Genomic DNA, 10,796 nt, shown 5'->3' on the forward strand with positions numbered 1-10,796 from the left:
AGGATTGTGTGAAACTTGCAAACATCTCTGCGTGATCTCTGCCAAGGCAAAAGGATCGGAGAGACTGGCGTTGTCTCAACAGTCCCTTACATGGACCATGGCAAAGCCATTGGGAATTTTTCTTGGCCTTCAGACAGTAGTTCTGATTGCTACAGTACTGAAGGGGGTAAGTCAAAAAGAAAAAAGAAAAAAGTGCTTGTCACACGTGCACATCTTGTGATCCAAATTTATTGGGTTTGTCCTTCAACATAGTTTTCAGTCATGTGACTTGGCCAATAGTGGACAGTTGGTAGTACTGCAGGACAAAAGTGTTGCTACTGGATCATCTATCCATGGAGGAATAACGAAGACATCAAGAGAAACTATAATTTTCAGGGACTTGTGATTCATATTCTGCCAAATTCAGCTTTATTTAAATTCCTGAAAGTGACGTCTGTCCCAGAGCTCCAGTTCAGTGACATCTATTTGTATCTTGCAGAGGTTCCCTCACCTCTCACTGCTGCCAGGATGAAAGCTCACTGAAACAATAAGCACAGAGTCCTATTAATCACCAATAACATGAATTCCATCATGTACAGTCTTGAAGTGCAGTTCTCACTTTGATTTGTGCACATTAAATACATTTGGTCATTGGAGCAGAGAAGCAGCTGGGATATTCAAAGTAAAGCAGCATCATGGTTTTTGCTGCAAAAGCACAGGAATCTGCATATCAGACTTAAGTCCTGGTGTGTTTTATTATCACAGTGTGAAGTTCTTGTTTTTTTAAAAATAAAAATCGTAAGTCATTTTAATCAAGAGTTCCTTTTCATTGGTACTTGGTTTCAGACTCAGGTCTGTCACTGTGTTCATGTGTAAAAGAGGGTGAAAGAGTAGTGATAAAGCACACAGCTCAGTGAACATGGAGGTGTGTAGACCAAGGAGACAATATTCAACCTCATCTGGTAGTTCAGTGCTTTGAGCAGTAGGTGGCGCTGCTGCATAAAATGAGGATCTGAGATTCAAACATGAAGCAGCTCCTGAGCTCAGAACTGCTCCTAAACCAATTTCAACACATGAATCAGCCTTCAGAAGTGATCGTGGCTCAAGAGTTGGGAGTTCGTCTTGTAATTGGAAGGTTGCCGAGGCGCACTGACAGAGGCGAGGCTGCCGGACACAGGCGCCACCGGGCCCTCTGACCACCACCAGTAGGCAACGGGTGAAGTGTCTTGCCCAAGGACACAACGACAGAGACTATCCAAGCCGAGGCTCGAACCGGCAACCTTCCAATTACAAGGCGAACTCCCAACTCTTGAGCCACGATCGCCCCAATATAAATAGTTGGACTGGTAGTAGCAGGATGTAAAAACAATCGAGTTGAATGGACCAGTGGAAGCAAAGAGGGTTTTAACAGAGGAGATAGAGAAGGAGCAGGAAAAGGCTTTTTTAGTAGGTTCATTTATTTTTATTAATGTTAACACAGCAGCCTGACTCTCAAACTCTAAACGTCTGCTGATCTCAGTGAATGTAACAGAGTTGCCTCCTTTCCTGAGATTTGCAGATATGCATAAAGGTCAAGCAGCACACTGTAGATGGAGCTCTGGTAGAAAGCAGAAAACCTCCATCATCAACCACAGTGTGTTATTTGGAATCTACTATAGTGAAATATGAATAACTTTTTTCTTTAAAGTGGCATCACTTAAAGATTTAGTATTTGGAAATGATTTCATATTAAATATCGATTTTAAGTGGCGTAGCTGGCCAAGTATTGCTAAGTGGTGTCTTAAAGCGTATTGTTGTGTTAGAATGAGAGTCTGAGGAGGAAAATATTAGACTGGAAATGTTGCAGATGTTGATTTACACTTATTTTAAGAACATTACAATATTATTATAAACAATGTGGTTACTTTTTTAATCTCTGAATTTAATTAGTTAAAGTTCATGAAGGTTCATAGAGGTTACATTGACCATAGTACATGCTCAGAGTATATAGCATCACTGGTTCCTGAAGTATTTTTTTGTGGGGAAAAACATATCTGAGCTCCTCTGGGTCTTTCACACAAATGCACCCTGGTCATGGATGTGTAAGACTCAGCTTTGCAGTTTGTCTTTACAAAAACCCGAAAAATTTGTCATTCTTTTTTTTCCTTTCTTTTGCCTGTCCTATTTGGTTCTTTAGCCATCAGAATTGTTGTCTGAAGACCAACAAGGATACCCAATGGATTTACTTTGCCAAATGGATCATCGTGGCATTGCCGTATTGGTCCATTTGACTGACCTTTGTTTTTATTATTTATTATATTTTATTTTCAGATGTTACAGACGGGACAGACATGAGTGAGGGACAGGAAAGGGAGAAAGAAAGAGGAAGGAAAAGAAAAACAGAAGGGGAGAGGGACAGTGAGAAAAGGGGGGAGAAAAAAATCTCCTGGATCACCTGTTGAGAGAAGAAGAATAGAAAACAAGCAAAAAAAAAACCCAACCAGCATACTAAACACAACAGCATCGCATTAATCTAACCGAGCAGAAGCTAGAGGGGGCTGCACCGGCGTGCCCGCCGGCTCTGCCGGCAGCCAGCTGAGCCAGAGTGCACCGAGCCGCAGGCCCAGAGGAGGAGGAGGCCTGACCGAGCAACAGGCGCCAGGCCCTACCAAGTAGCCACCGGGAGTGAGCCGGTACATACCCAGTACCCAGCCCCGGACACCAAGAACCACCAATGCACCGACCCATGAGGGCATCAGTCACCGGCAGGGAGTGTGGTGAGGGGAGATAGGCCTTGGAGGGCCTGGGAGTTCCCAGAGAGGTGGAGTCTAAGACCCGACCTGACAAATAGACACAGACACACAGACACAAACATGCATTCCCACCCTCATGCACACATATACAAACACTCAGCACTCACCCAACGTAAGGATTGACATAAATGGACATGTACACACAATCACACTCCCCAAACATACTCTATACCCCGGGTCCAGGTACCCTCGCCCCCAGAGGGGGAAACAGAACCCAGACCCAAGAGATGTTACCCTTCCCCCCGGGGTGGAGGCAAGCAGACCGTCCCAGGCTCCGCAGCAGCAGGGAGGCCAATCGGACAGCTAACATCTCTTCCCAGCCCCCCCGCCCCGATGGCTAGCAGAGAACGGGGGTGTGTGAAGACCCCATACCTCCCTCCTCCCGCTCATGTGTAGTGTTGCTGCGTGTTGTTCTAAAGTGCATTTAAAACAAGGGAGAGCATGGTGCTGCTGCCAGAGAGCAGCAGGTGTCTCCCCTGCACCCTTGTGACACACCCGCACCCCAAGGACCTACTTGTGTGGGTGAGTGTGGTGGAGCGGGAAGAGGGAGGTAGCCGGGGATGGGGAGGAAAAGGAGGGAGGGGAGGATGCCCCTCCCTAGGGCCAGCTCCCCCGCTGACCCCAGTAGGTACCCCCGTCCTCTGGTACCCACCAAGGCAAGGGAGCCCAGGTCCATCCAGACCGGGGCCTACGGTAGCACTGCCAAGCCCCACAGGACCCGGGGCAGCCCACCCTACCCCACCGCAGAGGAAACTGTACCCACCCCAACATTCAATCGTCTCCCAGACTACACAAGACTACAGACACCCAGGTTAAGTTTATTCTCCACCTCTCTTATGTCTCTCCCCCACCTGCAGAGTGGACTCCTGCAAGGATGGAACAACCTCCCCGCCAGTTGAAGAGCCCCCCAGTTAGGCCGATGCACAAGAGGCCCCCTGCGCCAGGGCTGAGTCCCCGTGCACCCACCCGCTCACAACCTCGGTGACACACCGACGAGGACCGAAGCCCCCAAGGCCCAGCCAGAGCCCCAGCACGGAGGCGAAGCACCCCCGAACCCCAAACCCCCACGCCTGCCCCGGATCCACTCAGGGGCAGCCAGGCCACCAGGCCAGTAACCTACGTCCACCAGTACAGACCATCCTCCAGCCCCGCTGCACGCAGCCACGAGGAGAACAACCTCTAAGAGCGACCAGAGCCACTAACCAGGTTATGAACACAACCCCCGGGTTAAGCCCTCCAGGGATAATGTCTCTAGGGGTCCTCCAGGCGCCCTAAGCCTGTCCCAACTCCATATTAACCACAGTAGCTGAGGCAGGACCAAACCACGACCCCCTACCCCCGCTAAGTGATGGAGCCGATCAAAGGAGCCCAGAGGGATTGATCTAATGTGGTGGCAGAGGCTATATCGAGACTAATGTGATCCATTAGAAGTTTCTATATTGGCTAGAATTAAGATTATTTTTATTTTTCCAGTTCATGAGGACCGTTTTCTTGGCGATGCATAGGGCAGTGAAAACCATGTGGACTGTAGTAGTTTCTGTAGTGACCTCATCCAATTTTCCCAACAAGCATACTAAAGGGGAGGTTGGAATTTTACATTTCAGACACTTTGATAAGTCTTCACATATCTCGCGCCAAAACTTCTGCACTGGTGGACAGAACCAAAGAGTGTGGATATAATTGTCTGGTGTATTGCCTTGACAGTGTGAGCAGTTGTTGGAAGATGTAAAGCCCATCTTGAACATCCGATGACCTGTATAGTGCACTCTATGTAGTGTTTTGTATTGTATTAATTGCAAACTGGGATTTTTAATCAATTTAAAGGTTTTTAAGCATACCTGAGACCAGAAGTTTTGGTCTAAGCTGACTGATAAATCTGCTTCCCACTTTGCAGTAGGAAGGGATATTGATTCATCTAACTTAGAAAGTGTTCTGTATATTTTAGATAATAATTTGGGGGATTTAAGAGTAAGGAAATGTGCCGCACTTGGTGGTGTTTGTAATTCAACTTGACTGAGGTTAAATTTCTGTTTTACTCTGGATTTAATTTGTTGATATTCTAAAAATCTTTTCTTGTTGATCCCATATTGTGCAACTAGTCTGTCAAATGGAATAAATTCTGTTCCCTCTAATATATGTTCTAAGTATTTAATTCCTTTACAACTCCATTCTGGGAAATTAATCATATTATTGTTTTGTAATATGTCAGGGTTATTCCAGATAGGTGTACGTTTGCATGGGATTAATGAAGACTCCGTTATTTTTAGAAACTCCCACCATGCTGTCAGAGAAAAGATGATGTTGATACTTTTAAAGCATTCATGTCTTTTGATGTTTGAGCTAATAAATGGTAGGTCTGAAATCTCTAGATCCTTGCATAGTGCCTGTTCAACATCTAGCCAGGGCTCATCTAAGAAGGTATGTTTTGACCATTCTGAGATGAACTGAAGCCTGTTGGCTAAGAAGTATTGGTGAAAATTAGGCAGATCTAATCTTCCTCTATCCTTGGTTCTTTGTAGCGTTTTTAAGCTGATACGCGGGGGTTTATCTTTCCAAAGGAATTTGGAAATATATGAATCCAGAGATCTGAACCAATCTTGTGATGGTTTGTTAGGGATCATCAAAAATAAGTAATTTATTTTTGGCAAGATCATCATTTTTATAGTGGCGACCCTTCCCATGAGTGATATGGGTAAAGATTTCCATCTAGTCAGATCGCCTTCTACTTTCTTTAGAAGTGGGATGTGGTTTAATTTAGTTAAGTCTGAAAGCTTAGGAGAAACATTAATACCTAAATATTTAATATTTCCAGATTGTAGTGGGGCAGAGGAAGAATTATGGAAGGAGCAGTTAATGGGAAGAACTGTAGATTTTGGCCAGTTAATTGAATAATCTGAAACTCTTGAAAACCAGTTTATTAGAGTAATTACCTCAGAGAGGTTGGTTTGTGTGTTTTGCAGAAAAAGCAACACATCATCCGCATAGAGACTGATTTTATGTTCTATGCTCTTACATTTTATGCCCTTAATTGTTGTAGCCTGTCTAAATGCTGCTGCTAGAGGTTCGATAAAAATTGCAAAAAGTGAAGGGGAGAGTGGGCATCCCTGCCTGGTGCCCCTCAGGAGACAGAAGCTGGAGGATGTCTGGTCATTTGTTCTGATACGAGCTGTTGGGGAATTGTATAATATTCTTATCCAGTTTATGAAAGAGTTTCCAAAACCAAATTTGTGTAAAGTTGCGAATAAAAATTTCCAGTTAACTCTGTCAAATGCTTTTTCTGCATCTAGAGATAATATTATGGTTTCGATGTTTTTATCGTATGAGTAGTCTATTAAATTAAGTAATCTACGAGTGTTTGTTGAGGAGTGCCGACCTTTTATGAAACCAGTTTGGTCAGGATGAATTAAGAGGGGGGTTATTTTCTCTAATCTCTTTGAGAGAGCTTTGCAGATTATTTTAAGGTCTACATTTAAAAGAGAAATTGGACGATAGTTTGAGGGAAATAAAGGGTCTTTGCCTGGTTTTAGCAGGAGACTAATGTTGGCAGAATTCATATTTGGTGGTAGTCTGCCATTTTCCTCGATTTCCTGCAACATGCTGTGGAATACTGGTGCCAAAATTGTCCAGAATTCTTTGTAGAATTCTGCAGGGAAGCCGTCTGGACCTGGAGCCTTATTATTGGGCATACTTATCAGGGCTTCCTGGAGTTCACCTGGCGTCAGTGGCGAATCCAGTGCCATTGCTTGACTGTCTAGTAATTTTGGAAGAGTTACGTTGTCAAGAAACAAATCAATTTCATTTTTAGATGGGTTTATTTGTGGTGAGTATAAAGTTTCATAGAAATCCCTAAAAATGTTGTTTATTCTTCCAGGGTCATATATTGTGTTCCCCGATAAATCTTTAGCAGCACATATAGTTGTTTTTTCTTTATTTATTTTTAGCTGGTTTGCTAGAAATCGACCTGATTTGTTACTGTGTTCAAAATTCTGCAAGCGAAGTCTTTGTATAAGGAATTGTGTTTTTTTATTAATAGTTTCATTTAATTCTAGTTTTGTTTTGCGTATTTTGTTCAATGTTTCCTGATCTTGGTGGGACGCGTAGGCTTCTTCTAGTGATTTGATGGTTTTTTCTAATTCCTGAATATTTTTGTTTTCTTCTTTCTTTTTGTGTGATGAGAAAGAAATTATTTTACCTCTCATCACAGCTTTCCCTGCTTCCCATAGAACAGAAGCAGATATTCCGGGAGTGTCATTAAAGTCTAAATATGAAGTCCATTCCTTTTTAAAATATTTAATAAAGTCTTCATCTTTAAGCAATGATGTATTAAATCTCCAGTTTTTACTTGGCGTAGTATTATTCTTGTGCATTAGTGTTAAAGATACAGGACCATGATCGCTGACAGCTATAGGATGAATCTCAGTGTCTGAAATGTCACTCAGCAGTGAGCTGCTGACCAAAAAATAATCCAGATGAGAGTAGGAGTGATGAAAATGTGAGAAAAAAGTATATTCCTTACTGTTGGGGTGAAGGGAGCGCCATGCATCACGAAGGCCAAAGTCGCTCATATACTGTTTGATTATATTTGTGGATTGCCAATTGCGCTGAGTTCCTGTTGTGTTGAGCCTATCCATTTCTTCATTTAGTCCAAGGTTGAGGTCGCTGCCAAGAATGAGTGTGCAATCGAGGTGTTCAGAGAGTGCACTAAAAAATTCCGTGGAAGAATGAGGGTTCATCAACATTTGGACCATATATACTTACAATACATAGTTTTTTGTTCAATATTGATAGTTTAGACGTTAGGAAACTCAGGTGTTTTAAGTTCGTTTAAACCTGTGACAGGTCTGTGAGTTTCTTGTAATAAAACAAAATTTGTCATTCTAAAGAGCTCACTGAATTTGAGCATGATACTGTAAAAGGATACCGCCACTGCAACAAGTCAGTTTGTGAAATTTCTTCCCACCTTGATGCTGTTTGAATAATTTTATTCTTTTCTTTTAGAATAAGATGCTCTGACTTTCATGGTGGCCATGAATGGTCTTCTATTCCATTCATCTACACAGAATTATTTACATGGAAGAAAGTTTTCCATTTACTAATAAATCTGAACCACATAAGTTTAATGCTGGACTTGCACTTTGCCATGGCAGAGGGCAGTAAAATAAGGAATGACTTTTATGAACCACATAGCAGGAAGGTGCAAGATGCTAACGTGCAGGGCATACATGGAACATGATAACCAAATGGCTGGCATAGTTCAGAGGCCGGGCCTGGAAGTCCCAAAGTCAATATGGGAGACACCGCCAAGGCTGGTCGAGAATGACCGGACTAAGATCCTGTGGGACTTCCAGATACAGACGGACAAACTGGTGATAGCGAACCAACCAGACATACTAGTGATGGACAAGCCACTATACCGAGTAATAGCAGCATCAGGAATAACGAATACCAGAAGCTGGTCCAGAGGTTAAACTACAGGAGAGAGTTTAACCTCTGAAGCACCAACACCCCCAGATACGGGGGCAAAGGGAGGAGATCACATTTAGGGTTAGGCGTGCATGCTTGAGGGGTTAATAATTACTTCTAATGCACTAGTGGTTTATAAAACAGAGTGAAAAGGAAACACTGTGTCCCTGTGGTTCATGTTTTGATTTACTGTTTGCATGTGACATACTGAATGTAAATACAGAGGTTACAGTCACACGCTGTACCTTGTCCTGAAAAGTGCAAACATTGAGCCAGACTCTGTCCTCGCTGAGCTTCACGGTCTCCTCCTGCTGTCCCTCACTCTCCTGCTCATCTGCTGATTCAAAGCTGTCAGAGGGAAACAAGACCCTAAAAAATATGATTAATGAAAAGCAGTTTCAGACTGACGCTGACTTGAGCGGCAGGAGGCTGGTTAGGTGACAGACTGTCAGTAAAAAGATGTGTGTCAAAAGAAATCAGTTCAGTTACATACACTGCAAAAAACGATTTTCAAGAAAGTAAAGATTTTACACTCAGTTGCTCACTATTGCACAGCTTACCTGTTGGAAATCCTGCACAAAACACAGATTGTCTTTTGAAAGATATCAGGAAGTTCTGGTCCTTTTTCGATGAAATCAGTGTTACATCCGTTCAAAATACAGTCATGGGTGTGGAACCTGATCTCAGTTGTTTTTGTGGCTTTAATGAAGCCTATATTATTAAAACCCTTTAAATGCCGTAATTTCACTGCTCATACAGACGCATTCAGAATAGTTATCACTGGTTCAAATTCATGGATTGAATAAAAGGGGCATCGGGTGGTGGTCGTTACTGAACTGTCTCCCTTTGAAAACATTAAAAAGACACTTTTGTGCAAATGACCATTTTAACTGAAACATGCATTTTACAGTGTAAAAATTATATATGAAGTTATCAGGACAAGCACAGCAAAATCTCCAGTGTTAAATTAACACTGGAATATTTCTAACATTTTGAGTTATTTTCCAGTGTTAGAATATCAGCACTGCTCAGTGTTAGTCTTTGTTAATCTTCAAAACTGACTAGATTACTTTTAAACATATAACACTGTCAAAAGTCTTAATTTAACACTCAACAGTGTTGTATTTAACACTCAGAGGTGTGGACCCATATAGACACTCTCCAGTGTTAATTTAACACTGGAGATTTTGCTGAGTACAGCGTGTGACTGTAACCTCTGTATTTACATTCAGTATGTCACATGCAAAGAGTAAATCAAAACATGAACCACAGGGACACAGTGTTTCCTTTTCACTCTGTTTTATAAACCACTAGTGCATTAGAAGTAATTCAGTTAAGTAAGTGTTCAGTTGTGTCTTCCTGTGTTTTTGCAGTAAATGTTGTTTTCTGTTTCTGATGTGTGTACTTCCCCTGCTTCGTCGTATTTATGTTTTTTTTTCTGTGCTTCCACCTGTTTCCTCTTGCCTCTTAACCCAGGTTGCATTCCAAATGTGCTTCCAGTCTCATTTTCCAAACCTCTTTTCCTTGACTTTTGAGGTCAAAGGTGAGTAGGAGAATTGATAAGGCTTTGGAAACCTTCCACTGGTCTTCCGAGAAAAGGTTCCACACCCATGACCCAGGTAACATCTGAGAATAAAAATAACTACATCAATATCACATTGACTGAAGTGCTCTCCATTTTAAGTGTTGATGCTTGATCATCGCGGTAAAGAAAGTTTCTGGAATCTCCATTTTAAGGTCGCTAGCCTTGATCTAGCAATCCTGTGCCTCACTCAGAGTCACACACATCCGTTATTACAAATGTTTACCAGGATCCTGTAAAGTATCTTTGCTCTTCGTAGAGCTGCACTCTTCTGGACACAGATCTCAGATGTCATTCCTGGGATCTTCTGGAGCCACCTGCCCAGTTTAGGGGTCACTGCCCCGAGTGCTCTGATTACTACATGGACCACTGTTGCCTTCACCATTCACATCTTCTTAACCTCCTCTCTCAGCCCTTGTTGTTTTTCCAGCTTCTGGTATTCGTTATTCCTGATGCTGCTATTACTCGGTATAGTGGCTTGTCCATCACTAGTATGTCTGATGGTTCGCTATCACCAGTTTGTCCGTCTGTATCTGGAAGTCCCACAGGATCTTAGTCCGGTCATTCTTGACCACCCTTGGCGGTGTCTCCCATATTGACTTTGGGACTTCCAGGCCCGGCTTCTGAACCAACGCACCGATGCCCGAGGGCATCAACCACTGGTATGGAGTGTGGTGAGATCGGTCCCACACCTGGGGGTAGCCTGACATAGACTTAGAGAAACAGGCTCACACAGACACAAACATGCTTCCCTGCCCTCATGCACACATTTACAAATACTCAGCAGTGTGTGAAGCACTTTGCCATAAATAATTTCTGCATGAAACATGAAATCCAGACTAAATGCAGATGCAGAGCAGAAAGTAGACACAATGATGGACTTGTGAAGGTTTTTTCCCGGCAGCTTATTAATGAATGACCGATTGTTAATAATGTCTCTGTTTTTCTTTAAAGTAGACCAAATGTCCACCTGTTGAAAT

This window comes from Rhamphochromis longiceps, linkage group LG11 (genome assembly GCF_057381845.1).
Source record: "Rhamphochromis longiceps isolate RC_006_pf linkage group LG11, R_longiceps_female_GT1.1, whole genome shotgun sequence".
Classification (NCBI taxonomy): domain Eukaryota; kingdom Metazoa; phylum Chordata; class Actinopteri; order Cichliformes; family Cichlidae; genus Rhamphochromis; species Rhamphochromis longiceps.